The sequence below is a fragment of the Lipotes vexillifer genome, unplaced genomic scaffold, assembly GCF_000442215.2.
Source record: "Lipotes vexillifer unplaced genomic scaffold, Lipotes_vexillifer_v1.1 scaffold618, whole genome shotgun sequence".
In the NCBI taxonomy this organism is placed as follows: domain Eukaryota; kingdom Metazoa; phylum Chordata; class Mammalia; order Artiodactyla; family Lipotidae; genus Lipotes; species Lipotes vexillifer.
The window spans coordinates 2,476,420-2,490,996 of record NW_006799025.1 but is presented as its reverse complement, the minus strand read 5'-3'; the positions used below and the strand labels follow the sequence as shown (position 1 = coordinate 2,490,996).

At 40.3% G+C, this 14,577-nt stretch overlaps 1 protein-coding gene across 1 annotated transcript in view; it reads left to right on the top strand.

Moving 5' to 3' along the window:
- Positions 1–6,308: 6,308 nt before the first annotated feature.
- RNF13 (ring finger protein 13) overlaps positions 6,309–14,577 on the top strand; it is a 151,243-nt gene continuing 142,974 nt past the window's right edge. The window contains exon 1 of the mRNA XM_007471298.1: positions 6,309–6,457. The gene's annotated coding sequence lies outside the window, so the exon portion shown is untranslated. The remainder of the gene's footprint in view (positions 6,458–14,577) is intronic.

The following is a 14,577-nucleotide window of genomic DNA, read 5'->3' as shown; positions in this document are numbered from 1 at the left end:
TTCACTCATGTGTTTCTTCAGTCTGTTTCCTACATAATTGCAGGATGGTTCTCTTAAAGTGCAAATTAGATAATGTCATTCCTGGCTTGAAATTCCTAATTGCCCTTAGGATAGAACTAGAACCTTTCAGGAATTCTCTGGTGGTCCAGTGGTTAGGACTCGGCATTTCACTGCCGTGGGCCTGGGTTCAATCCCTGGTTGGGGAACTAGGATCCCACAAGCCATGTGGTGTGGCCACAAACAAACAAACAAACAAGCAAAACAACAGCAAAAGAACTGGAACCTTTACTATGCTCTACAAACCTCTACATCTGTGATTCTCAAACTTATGCATTTTTAAGAATCACTTCGAGTTAAAATGCAGACTCCTAGGCCTGACTCCCAGAAAATCTGATTCTCTGCCTGGGCTGAGAATAGAGATTTCTAACAAGCTCCCAGATGAGACTGGTCTGGCTAGTCAAGGACCACACCTTGAATAGTAATGCCCAATTAAACTTCATCTCTTACCACCCTTCCCTTACCTCACTACATTCCAGCCCCACTGGTTTCCTTATCCTCAATTATGCTAGGCTTGTTACGGTCTCAGGGCCTTTGAACATGCTTTTCAATTCATTCTGCGTGCCCTTACTAGCATTTATTCTATCTTCTTTTGATGACGTCATCCTGATTTCCTTACTTCTCTCCCTTCGTGTGTGATCTGATGAAACAGTTAATTAAGGCATCAAGGGATGAACATGTATCAGAAGATAAGCCAGTGGAAGACTCCCTCCCTGGAATTTGAACTGTGAGCAGAATGATGAAAATGGCCAGAGTAGTACTGCCAAGATGAGAATACTGATTCTGTGGGACAATAAGAGCCACCGATTATTGATCTTTACAAGACTGTACTACTGGCATCTTTTTAATGCTGGGAGTATCATCATATTCTTCAAGTAAGTTGCCTTTTTTAACCTAAATTGACTAGAGTTAGTTCCTGTGGCTCACAACCTAGGAAGCCTTCTTCTTTAAGTCTCAACTTATGTCAGCTTTTCAGAAAGGTTTCTTTGACAATATGTATAATATAGGTCCCTCCTTTAATTCTCAAATGATTTTTCTGCATATATTAAGATAAGCTTTTAGTTTAAATATATTAATATGGTGAATCATATTAATACATTTTATGATGTTATCTTAAATTCAACATTGTTTGGTCATAGTTTTTTTGTTTTTTAAAGCTTTGCTAGTTTTAGTTTACCAATGTTTTATTTGGGATTTTTGCATATTCATTCAAAGTGAGATTGGCCTATGATTTTTCTTACCTGTATTGTCTTTGTTCAGTTTTAGTATCAACAGTATACTGCCCTCATGGAATTAGTTGAATAGTTTTCACTTTTTATTCTATGAAATGGTTTGTAAAACTTTTATTATCTATTCCTTGAAGGTATGGTGAACTTACTTTTAAAACGTTCTGGAGTTGATTTTTTGAGGGAAGGTTGTAGATTTTTAAAAAATAAATTTATTTAGGGCTGCGTTGGGTCTTTGTTGCTGCGTGCAGGCTTTCTTAGTTACGGCGAGTGGGGGATACTCTTCGTTGTGGTACGCGGGCTTCTCGTTGCAGTGGCTTCTCTTGCTGCGGAGCACAGGCTCTAGGCACTCAGGATTCAGTAGTTGTGGCTCATGGGCTCTAGAGCACAGGCTCAGTAGTTGTGGCACACGAGCTTAGTTGCTCCGCGGCATGTGGGATCTTCCCAGACCAGGGCTCAAACCCTTGTCCCCTGCATTGGCAGGCAGATTCTTAACCACTGCGCCACCAGGGAAGTCCTGTAGTTTTTTTTTTTTTTTGAGTGCTACTTCAATTTCCCTAGCCTGCTTAGGTTTCTTATATCTTCTCGAGTGTTTAGGTAAATTAAAACTTTTTTCCTAGGAAATTGTTTATTTGGTATTTTGGGGGGGTATTTTTCATATTTATTATTTAAAGTTGTTCATAGTATTTTCTTAGAATTTTAAAAAATACTCTATCAATAGTTGATACCTAATATTATATTTTGGTCATATAACATGGGCTGTATGCCATGTATCCTTTTACATTTGTTGAGATTTGCATTATAGCATAATATGCTGCTATTTTGGGAAAGATTCCATATGTGCTTGAAAAGAATATTTACAGGGTTCTCTACATGTTCTGTGTGTTGTTTAAATATTCTATATTCTTACTACTGTTTTGTCTGCGGGATTTATTGGGTACTTAAAATGGTGTATAAAATTCTACTTTGCTGGTGATTTGCCAACTTTCCTTTGTCAGTTAGTCAATTCTTGCTTTAAATATTTTGAGGCTATGTTTCTAGATGCATACTGGTTCAAGATGGTTATAACTTCTTTGCAAATTTTTCCACGTATCATTCTTTTATAGTTCTATTTATCCTGATTAACAATGCTTTTGACTTTAGGTCTGTTTTTTTCCCCCCCTGGATAAGCTACACTAGCTTTCTTTTGGTTGTTATTCCCTTTGCATGTCTTTCCCCCTCATTTTACTCTCACTTTTCGGTGTCCTTTAAGTTTTTATATTATGTCTTGTTAAAAAGAATACAACGGACAATCTTTTAATTGGCAAGTTTACCCCATTTACCTCTTTTAGAGATTACTGATGATTTCCTCTATCTCATTTTGTATTTGCCATTTACAATACCTTTAATTTGCTCCTTTCCCATCCCTACTCCCCTGTTTTCTATTGAATAATTATGTTTTCTTCATTCCCCTTTTTACATCTACTTGTTTGAAAATTATATTCAACTTCTTTGCTCTCCATACTTTCTTGCATCTCACCCCTTATTCCTGGGGTCAATTTTCAACTTGTTGAAGACATCCTTTAGAAGTTCTTTCAATAAAAGTGTCTTAGGAATAAATGCTGTTTTTCCTCTGAAAATGTCTTCATTTTGCCTTCACTTTTAAATGGTAGCTTAACTTGGCACAAATTCTAGGTTGACAATTGCAATTGTTTTTATTTTAGTATTTTAGTATTTGTTTTATTTTAGTATTTGAAGATATTTCATTGACTCCTAGTTTCTTTTGTGGCTATTGAGAAGTCAGGTGCCATTCCTTTGTATTTTATTTTTCTTTGTTTATTTAAGAACTTCTGTTTTTCTTTGATCTTCTTTAAGTTTCACTACAATGTACCTAGTTATGAATTTATTTTTTGTTTCTTTAGGGTGTATTCCTGGATGGGAATTGCTATGTCATAGAAAATGTTATTTTCCAGCCTTTTCAGATAATGCCAAATTGTTTCCCAGAATGACTGTCTTGATCCACATTCCTGAGTTCTTACATCTTTTTTTTTTTTTTTTTTTTTTTTGGCGGTCCGCGGGCCTCTCCCTGTTGTGGCCTCTCCCATTGCGGAGCACCAGCTCCGGATGCGCAGGCCCAGCGGCCACGGCTCACGGGCCCAGCGGCTCCGCGGCATGTGGGATCTTCCCGGACCGGGGCACGAACCCGTGTCCCCTGCATCGGCAGGCGGACTCTCAACCACTGCGCCACCAGGGAAGCCCCTTACATCTTTATATTACATTATGTCATCTGAATTTTTGCATGCTTATTTTGTAATAACTTTGTCAGCAAATAGAGTGAGACTGCTTCTCAGTGAACCAAATAAGAAAGGAAAAGTTGAAATTGTATGTCAGTCATTATATATATAAGACCGGGAAGCAACTCATCTCAAGGGAAACAGTGACCAGGTCATTTTTTAAGGCATTTAGACTTAAACAGAACTTCTTTTGTTTGTTTTTTTGGTCTGACCTTTCTCAATTCCTTAAACTTTGTTGAAAAATCCTTTTGATATCTTTTTTTGTGTGTTCTGAACTTTTCACTTATTTTCTTACAAGATGAATTTATTCATTAGCTTAGAATTTGGTAAAGAAATGGGAGACTTTCTAATCTTCGGCCCAAAATTCCCTGAGACAATTTTTAGAAGTTCTGTTTAATACTTTTTCAAATGTGTGTATTCCGTACATATATGGATTCCTATGGATTCTTTATGGATTCTATTTCTTCTTTTATCACAGTAATACTTTTATTTTTTTATTTTCAAAATGAAAGTATCTTTTTATCTGTCTAAAATTACTTTTTTCTGATTCTAAATATAATAATGCCTAAAGTGATTTTAATGTCTCTAGTTGATCTCAGTGATTAAAGAAACTGCCTGCATTCTTTTCATTATTCAGGGAAAGACTACTTCTAAACCATTTTAGACAATTAGGTAATTGGGTGTCTTGTCTTTTTAGTTGTTGTTGCTGTCTTACAATATACTGGAGGTAGGAAATTCTACAATTTTATATGCTATTTGTACTTTTAGGAGGATATAAAAAATAAAAAACTGTTAGACACAAAGTCCTAATTTTCTTTTGTCTTTCCAAGGAGATAATCAGTGGCTATTAGTATCATGTGCCATATTAACCCTTCATGCTCTTGAAAACCATAATTAAGATGTCTATCAACCTTACTGTCTAACCTACTTAAAAAAAATTAGTACATTTTCTCAATCTGTTTTCTTTCGGTTTGACTTCATTCATCACAGTGGGGAGAATAAATGCTTCTGCAGGGTGTAGCACAATTCTTCTGCCTGAATGCAGTACAAATAACACATTACTTTGTTTGTAACTGAAAGAACTATACCTATTGTGATCTGAAGAGCAGAATAAAATCAGATTAAAATGTTCCTTACTCAACATGTCTTTATTTAAGGAATGAACAAAACTTTTTTTTTTAACCTGTAAAATGTGGACGTTATTTTTTACTTTTTTCAATGTCATGCAAGAAATCTCTGATTTAATATAAAGCCAATTTCAGGTAATTTAATGAAGAAATGTTTATAGAGATATTTTAACTATGCTTACACTAGCCTTCATAGTAATATTCCCGATTCTGACTTTTACTTATGACTTTCTTAAAGGCAGGACTGTATTAAGTATTGACTATCTTTACCACTGATGAAAGTCTTAAGGATATATAGAATATATAGTCAAAGGATACACAGAATAAGAAAGTACCTTTGATGGCCTTTACTTATTTTAGTGTAATTTGATTTAAAGTTTTTTTGTATTTAAATTTTATTTGAGTAGGTAATATTCAAAAGGTTTAAAATTCTAAAGGCACAGAAAGATACACAATAGGGAGTCTTCTTCCTATTCCTCAGGTCTCCCCAGATCAGTCAAGGTTACAAGTTACAGCCAAGGGTATTCTACAGGTGTTTTAAGTGATAGCTTCCTGTCGCTCCTTTGTCTAAAAGATGAGGTTGAAGGATGTGAAGCCTGTAATGAGCTCTTAAAGGCGCCTTATTTTGAAGCAGAAGCAGGGCCAGAATCTAGGTTTCCTGACATTCTAGTTCATAACTCTTTGTAAACTTTGCTGTAAGCCACATTACCTCTTTAAAATTTCTAGTTGGTAACTGGTTAATCAGTATGGATGTTCCAGTCCGGGTAATTTAAGTTTAAAAGTAGTTTGGTTTGAAATTGGAATACCTGGGGTGCGGAGGTCTTACCAGAAAGGCGGTAGGGAACGAGATTTTTTTGGTTCATTAAAGGATGCAGGGGTTTTAAAAGGCTGACCTAGGGTTTAATCACACTGTTTGCCTTTTGATGAGTCTAGGGGATGGCGCGCGCGTGTCAGGTCCAGAGTGCTGACGTCAGCACGGCTCCCACTTAGGCGTCTGGGGACTAGTGTTCAGCGCTCGGGCTGCTCGCACCTCTAACAACGCGACTCGGACTTTAAGGCGTTGGTCTTGGCCCCATCCGTCTCGATCTCCGCCTGGACACGGTGCAGAAGGGATGAGGCCTCGTCCTCACCTCTTCTGCGGGTCGGGTGAGTGCGGTGCAGGAAAGAGGCGAGACGACGCCAAAGCCAGGCCCGCCGAGGGGTAGCCCGCCAACTGTTGGCTTCGGCCCAACAGCCAGAACGGGCTAGGCCATCTAGCTCTGGCCTCTCGGTCCGATCCCCTTCTGACCTCACGGCCTCCACTCCTGTGGGGCACACGGCAGGCGGCAGTATTCCACAGACAATCCCCTCAGCCATCATACCCCTTTCCCCGCCAAAAGCAGATCCTTCAGCCTCGCTCCAGAAGCCCGCCCCACCCTGCCCTGCCCTGCCCTGCCCTGCCCTTCCAGAAAGGACCGGTCACGAGGCCAAGAACGCGACTCCGCGGACTGGACATCTCTCCGAGCTGGACCTGAGCAAGCAGCTAGACCCGGCTTGAAACTGGGAAGGAGCCTTAGCGAGCAGCTCTGTGGCCCAATGGCTTTCCTCTACCTTAGGGTGCGGGCCAATGAGGCGCGTGGGGCGGGACTTCCGCCTCGCCTCGGTGTTGTCTTCTGTGCTCCGACTCCAGGCAGTGGGGGTCGGTGCGGAGATTCAATCATGAAGTCGCGGTAGGGACCTCTCCCGCAGCGACGCGGCTGGAGAGCCTATTTGTGTTGCGGGGTCAGGCTTCCAGGTAAGAGCCTCTCCCGCGTCGCGGCGGCCGGGCGGCGGGTTGTTGCCTGTGGGGCCTGGCCGAGAGAACACACCCCCTCTCCGGCCCTGGAGCTCCGAGGCGGCTCCGCCGCTGAGCTCTTGGCTGCTCCTCCCCAGGCTGGGCGCGGAAGAAACTAGGTTTTTGTTTTGCAAAAGGTAAAATAAAAAGCCCTGCTCTCGGAGGGCTGAGTTCCCCTCGCATTCCCACCCCATGAGTTTGTGTGTATCTGAAGTTGTTGGGTTATTCGTTTTGTTTGTTACATTCCCCTCTTGAGGTGGCTGGAACCTGGGAAGATGTTCGGAGGGCTTCTCTTGGTCCAGCACTTGCCGCAGCGTCCCCGAGTGAAGTCGCTCGACTTTAGTTGGGGGGACTCTTTAGTTTTTGGAAAAAAGAGGGCAGGCGCCTCCTTTCTTTCTAACCTCCCCCCACCCCCACCCCCACCCCGGAAGCTGGATAGAAGGTGGGACGTGACTCTCAGGGACAGATACCTCGTCCCTGCCCCCTTAAAGCTGGAAGCTCTCCCTTATTGAGTTGACCCGCACTGATAAAAGAACTCTGTCCCAGAGAGGGAGTGGGTCGACACCGAAGCCAAGCGATCCCAGAAGCACTCACGCGTATTTGGTGGCAGCCACTGAGTGTTCTCTGCCAGCGTTTTGGTAAATTCCTCCACTTTGTCGTAATCTGGCAATAGTATATCTCCAGAACTATCGTTTCATCTTCAGTTTCAGCACCGTGGGCAGCTGCTCAGGTCCAGTGTTGCTGCCCCACACTTGTCAACTCTTGTCAGTGATGCAGCAGGAACAGTGAAAACTAATGCATTCCTTTCAACAATGATCTGTTGTTCTCCAAGGAGAACATCTGCAGTTTTCGATACAATATAAATAGCTAAGATGGGTGTGCCGCCGAACAGTTCTAGTTAGAGAAACATCAATTCAAGGATTTAATCTATTTAAGGACAAATTTTAATGGGTCGAGGAGATTAGCTCCACTTCAGAGTAGCAAAACTGGACTGTGGTAGCAGTTTAAAAGAACTTTAAACAGGAGGTAAAAAGTATCGTGCAGGGCCCATGGAGATTTGGGAATCAATTTAGTGCATTGGCATTCACATTAGAAAGAAAGAAAAAAATATCAGAGAATATCCTATGGAGTAATAGTAAATATTATTTCATGAAGCTTTTGTTTCAGGTTTTTAAAAAGAATATATGAGTGTGAAGAGGAAGATGTAAATGTATACCATATCATTGTGGATTATGGCAAAACACTGGATCCTGAATTTGGGAGTCAGGCCGGGTTCACCCTTCAGCTCTGCCACTTACTAATTCTGTGATATTATCTGTAAATAAGGGAAGAAGTATAAGAATTAATTGAAATAAAATATGTCTGTTTACCTAGTTAAGCCTCAAAGTAGTTGTTGTTTTTGTTGTTGATTTTTGGAAATGTTTGGCTAGAAGCGCAGTTATTTCTCTCTGTGTCAGGAATGACAGCTGGTTTAATAATATATTTTTTATCTCTCCCTTTATTGGAAGCCAGCAGCTTCATGTCTCCATGTGTAATAGTAAATCATGTGGACAAAAATGTTAATTTGCAGGGTTTAATATTGAAGGATTTGGAGTAAGTTCTTATCTATCCTTGTTTAAAGCTCATTTCTCCCACGCATTTTGCAGGGGCCTAAACTGTTATTAGCATTCAGCACCCTTCCTTTGATATTTTTCTGCATCCCAGAATAACAGATTTTTTTTTTTTTTAATATTTGATTGCCATCTTGCCTGCTTTTTTAATCAAGATTTTGCCAAGGGTGAACAAGGTATTAAATGATAGGTTTTTTGGTTTTATTTTATTTTATTTATTTATTTTTGGCTGCGTTGGGTCTTCGTTGCTGCGCGCGGGCTTTCTCTAGTTGCAGCGAGCGGGGGGCTATTCTTCGTTGCGGTACTTGGGCTTCTCATTGCGGTGGCTTCTCTTGTTGTGGAGCACGGGCTCTAGGCATGCGGGCTCAGTAGTTGGGGCTCGCGGGCTCTAGAGCGCAGGCTCAGTAGTTGTGGTGTGTGGGCTTAGTTGCCCCACGGCATGTGGGATCTTTCCGGACCAGGGATCGAACCCGTGGCCCCTGCATTGGCAGGCGGATTCTTAACCACTGCACCACCAGGGAAGCCCTATCAGAAGTTTTTCAGACACTAATTTTAGCAAAGTAAGGGCAGGACTAAGGGTATGATAGGTTTATCTCTTCGAACTAAATTGGATAGGAAGGCATTTTGTGTTTTATAGTTTTTGCCATAAAGATGTATGAAATGAAATGGCTTGGTCAAATATCATGGTATGTTTACTTCATGTTGGTATGACCTGAAAACGGTTGGTGTTTAAGTAAAAAGTATGATTTTGGACATTTAAAAATCTGGGAATGTTTAGCAGAAGTCAAAATGAGTTCAGATCAAAATAATATTTTGTACTGTTTGACATATTACTGCCATATGGTATTGCACATAGTAGTTTCACATGACATAAAAAAGGGAAGAAAGTAAGCATTGTTAGTTTTCTCAAAAGAAGAAACAGAATTAAGAGACATTTCTTTTAATTAGAGCATGGTGGGTAATCATTGTTGAAAAATTCATGTATTCTGCAAATATTTACTAAGCATATATAAAAAAATATGAAGTTTTTATAATCCTTTTACAGAAAAGTTAATATAGGAACAATGAGAACATATAATTGGTATTGTCAGTTTACATATCATAGTACATAGATAACAATAACAGACATAATAACTAACATTGATTGTTTACTATAGGCCAAACAGTTCTAAGCACTTAATATTGTCTTGTAATCCTCTTTTTATAGATGGGGAAATGAAGGCATCGAAAATACATAACTTTTTGAGTTCACACAGGAGGCTAGTGGAGCAACTGGAATTTGAACCTAGGCATCTTGACTATAAAGCCTGTCTTGTATCATGTTTTATTTAAAAATACAGAATACTGTGGGGTTATTTTGGATTCTTTACTTGCTGATGTGGATTACCTTGGGTAAGCTCCTTTGGCCCTTGGGTTCCTCAACTCTTTCCTCAAAAATATAGTATTAAGCCATTATATTTTTGTGGGGATAAGGATAATTTGTAAAGCCCTAGACAGAATATGTGTTCAATAAATCATATGCCTCAGCCTTTTTCCTTTCATACTGAGGATGTGGCCATTTGGAAAATTTGTTAGCAACTAGAGGAGGATGGGAGAAGATTTTAACCTCAGGACACAGCTGAAGCAAAGGTATAGAAATAGGAAAGCAGAGGACGTTTGCCAAGGTAGTATGTTTAAGGAACAGGCTGGTAAAGGTAGATGGATACAGATTACGGAAATACTTAAAGGAACCAGGTTAAGAATTTTGTAAATGATTCTTACTTGAGAAGAGCCCCTCCTTATAGATATTAATCTGGAACTAAGTCCAGTGAAGGAGTGGAAGCCTGGATGTGGGAATGTCGTGGAGTGTAATTACAGTTGAGGCTGGTTGAGGCAGGAAGTAATGATGGTGGGATTGTTGTAAAGGGTATAGAATTGAGAAATGTTAACATTGACATTGTGAAATGACATAAGTATGGGCCTTATTTTGGGGAGGGTATTATGATGAACAGATGTTGGTGGAAGGGGATTTAGGAGAAGGATTTATGATACAGTCTTTGGTTTTGGAGCAGAGGGTTTGTTCAGATGTTTGGAAATGTAAGATGGAAGCTGGGAGCTCTGTGTATTCCATAAAAAGGTAAGAGACCAATTGCTCACATGGTGAGGGAATGGTCTAAAGCAATCATCCCCCTGTGGGTCAAAGTTTCACAGGAAGGATGTGACTCCAGAAGGTCCTCAGAAATGCAGATTTCTTACTTGATAGGGTATCCACTATTTTTCTCTGTAATATATTCCTGGGAGGACAGGAATAAGGTAGTGGGGAGGGAAAATTTTGGAAACCTAGCAAACCTCCCATCTATTATTTCAAAAGAGAGCCAGTAAATTGGAGCCTAGGGATTCTTACATTAAGAACTTGGAAAGACGCTGTGATTTTTATACAGTGCCAGACATTTAAACACACATGTTGAATGTTGAGTTGTTGGAACGTCTCCAGAGTTTTTATTTGTGTCATCCCCTTTGTTACCCTGAATTGATTAATAGGATAACTTTTAAAACCAGAGAGTCTGTGTGCTTGTTATGGGGCAGCAGTGAAGAGGCAACCTAGATAGATTGTATTTTACTTATAGCTGAGACTGTGGGAGAAGAACCTCAAAGGATGAGAGGAAAAGGCTGCATAGTGTGGTAGGAAGAATAGAGATTCTATGACTGAATCCTTGTGCCACCCATTCTCTGGCTTGTTTCCTCATTGTATAAACTGATGATGATGGTTTATTTTAATAGTGGAAAGTAATTAGATTTTTCTTATACTATGTATTTATAACATCACAATTCTAAACAGATAACAATAAGAGTACTATACCAGATTGTAACTAATTTTGTAGAGCACTTTAAAGGAAGGGACTATATCATTCTGACTCATGTATGTCTCCCCATTTCCCCTTTTCCCAATGAAAGGACTTAGATGTATTTAATATTCAGCAAATGTAGGTACTCATTAAATATTTATAATGGAGAGAAGAAAGTTGTGTTAAGGCAAGGGCCAGATCTTAAAGATAAAGAAATCAGTTAAATGTAACAAGTATTAAGGGCTCATGTCCTCAACTAGATTGAGGGTAGGAAGAAAGAGAAGTGTGCTGTGAATTGCAGTGCATGGCTTGCCTATGAGGTTGAAGTGGAAATAAGGTTATATTGTAGCTGAAAGCATCACCATTAAGGGAATCTGGGTATCTGGGTGTTCCCCAACTTGCCCAATAATTAGCTGTGTGACTTTGCATGAATAACTCGACCTCTCAGTTCATTTCCTCATTTTACAAATGAGGAATTTTCCTGTTAAAAAAGTCTTTTAGGGGGCTTCCCTGGTCGCGCAGTGGTTGAGAGTCCGCCTGCCGATGCAGGGGACGTGGGTTCGTGCCCCGCTCCGGGAGGATCCCACATGCCGCAGAGCGGCTGGGCCCGTGAGCCACGGCCGCTGGGCCTGTGCGTCCGGAGCCTGTTCTCCACAGCGGGAGAGGCCACAACAGTGAGAGGCCCGCGTACATAACTCGACCTCTCAGTTCATTTCCTCATTTTACAAATGAGGAATTTTCCTGTTAAAAAAGTCTTTTAGGGGGCTTCCCTGGTCGCGCAGTGGTTGAGAGTCCGCCTGCCGATGCAGGGGACGTGGGTTCGTGCCCCGCTCCGGGAGGATCCCACATGCCGCAGAGCGGCTGGGCCCGTGAGCCCGCTGCGCTGGGCCTGTGCGTCCGGAGCCTGTTCTCCACAGCGGGAGAGGCCACAACAGTGAGAGGCCCGCGTACAGCAAAAAATAAAAAAAAAAAAAAGAGTCTTTTAAGACTTACAAAATGTCTGTTGCAGTTTCACTTTACTAATGTAAACAAAACAGAGCTGATCATGAGCTTCCATTGAATAATAATCAGACTAAATTTATGCTTTTAGTTAACAAACTAGATGTTTAAAAAATGTCTACAAAATTAATATTATCTATTTGATGTTATTTACTAATAAGACTACACTGTAATTTTAAAAAATAAAGCAAAATATAACCTAATATGTAGTTTCCCCCTTTGCCATTATGAAGGAAAAATAAGCCACAGTATTTTAGACCCCAGTAATGGATCTTACCAGTTGTCCATACTTTCATACTTTAATTTTACAACAGCCCTTGATTATTGTGCTAGGTGCTGAGTATACCAAATCTGAAACTGTATGGTCCCTAACTTCAAGGAGTGATGAACAAGTTAAACGTTTTGTTACACCGTGGTGGCACAGCGAAGGCACATAATCAGAGGCTGACTAAAGAAAGTTCAAGTGGTTAAAGAAGAAAGACTAAGGAGGAATGGCAAGGGACAAAGCTGGAGACATAGGCAGAGACAGTTTATGAACTTTCTGTGCTAAGTCACAATTTAGTTTTGAACTTTATTCTGAAAGTTGTTTAGTCTGTTAAGGAATTTTATGCAGGGAGTAACATGATCAGGCTTTTTTAAAAAAATTAATTTATTTATTTTTGGCTGTGTTGGGTCTTTGTTGCTGCACACGGGCTTCCTCTAGTTGTGGCGAGCGGGGGCTATTCTTCATTGTGGTGCACAGGCTTCTCATTGCAGTGGCTTCTTTTGTTGCAGACCTCGGGCTGTAGGCGCGCGGGCTCAGTAGTTGGTGGCGCACGGGCTTAGTTGCTCTGCACGGGAAGATGTGGGATCTTCCCGGACCAGGGATCGAACCTGTGTCCTCACCATTGGCAGGCGGACTCTTAACCACTGCACCACCAGGGAAGTCCTGATCAGGCATTTTTATATCTACCTTTACATTTATTTTAAGAGAACGATCCATGAGGAAGATACTTATGTTATTTCCAGTTATTTCAACTGTGTAGTCCTGCTTGAGGAAATCTGTCTTTTAACTCTGAAATACAAAGTCTGAGGAACAGTGTTAATTCTGTGGTTTTAGGGTATCAGTAACCATGAAATATTTGAACATTAAAACATTTATATGTTCACAGCCACATTAATGTAAATTGAGAAGACAACTGAAAATTTAGGGTATTCTGCTTATTGAAATGAGAGAGCTTCCAGTCAGATACAAGAATTAAGATTTAGAATCATTTCTGAGGGGCTAGAAATTTGTCGAAGTTTAATTGATTGAATATGACTCTAGTTCAGGCTCATTTTCTTTTTTTTTTTCTTTTGCGGTCCGCGGGCCTCTCACTGTTGTGGCCTCTCCCGTTGTGGAGCACCGGCTCCGGACGTGCAGGCTCAGCGGCCATGACTCACGGGCCCAGCCGCTCCGCGGCACGTGGGATCTTCCCGGACCGGGGCACGAACCCGTGTCCCCTGCATCGGCAGGCGGACTTTCAATCACTGCGCCACCAGGGAAGCCCCAGGCTCATTTTCTAATGATCAAGATATCCAGTTAAACTTTTAGAGGCAATGAGGGGAAATAATCCCACCTGATGATAGGTGAATATTTCTAAATCAAGTCATAAGAGTGTAGGAGTTGAATTTCTACTTTGCTTAGATGTAAAACAACTCATTAAATATGAATTTATTTGCCTAATTAATGTGCTTGTAATTTACATGTTTGACCTTCAAAAAGGAAGAACTGTGCTTGTAATTTATACATTTACATAACATGTATTATAAATATTGCTTAAAATTTTTTGAGGTGAAATTCATACAGCATAAAATTAACAATTTTAAAGTGAATAATTGGGTGGCATTTAGTAAATCACAGTGCTGTGCAACCACCGCTTCTGTCTAGTTCCAAAACATTTTTATCACTCAAAACTAAAACCCCATACCTATTCACCATTCTCTGCTGCCACCAGTCCCTGGCAGCACTAATTTGCTTTCTGTTTCTGTGGATTTACTGGATATCTCACTTATTCTGGAAATCTCATATAAATGGAATCATACAATATGTGACCTTTAGCATCTGGCTTCTTAGCATAATGTTTTTGAGGTTCTACAATGTTGTTGCAAGCTACATTATTGTATGTATGAATACTTCCTCCTTTTTACAGCTAAATAATTTTATTGTATGTATACACCAGACTTTATCCATTCATCTGTTGAAGGACATTTGGGTTCGTTCCATTCTTTGGCTATTGTGAATATTGTTGCCCTGAACATTCATTTACAAGGGTTTTTCTGAGTCCCAGTTTTCATTTCTTTTGGGTATATATAAGGAGTGGAATTGTTGGATCATATGGTAATCCTATGTTTAGCTTTTTGAGGACTTACCAAACTGTTTTCCACAGTGGCTGAACCATTTTACATTCCTACCGGCAATGTACTAGGGTTCCAATTTCTCTTCATTGTCACCAACACTTGTTATTTTCCAGTTAAAAAAAAAAAAATTAATGCTCTTGCTATCCTTGTGTCACGATGAGGTGATATCTCACTGTGGTTTTGATTTGCATTTCCCTAATAACTGACGATGTTGAACATCTTTTTATGTGGTGATTTGGCCATTTGTATATCTTCTTTGTAGAAATGT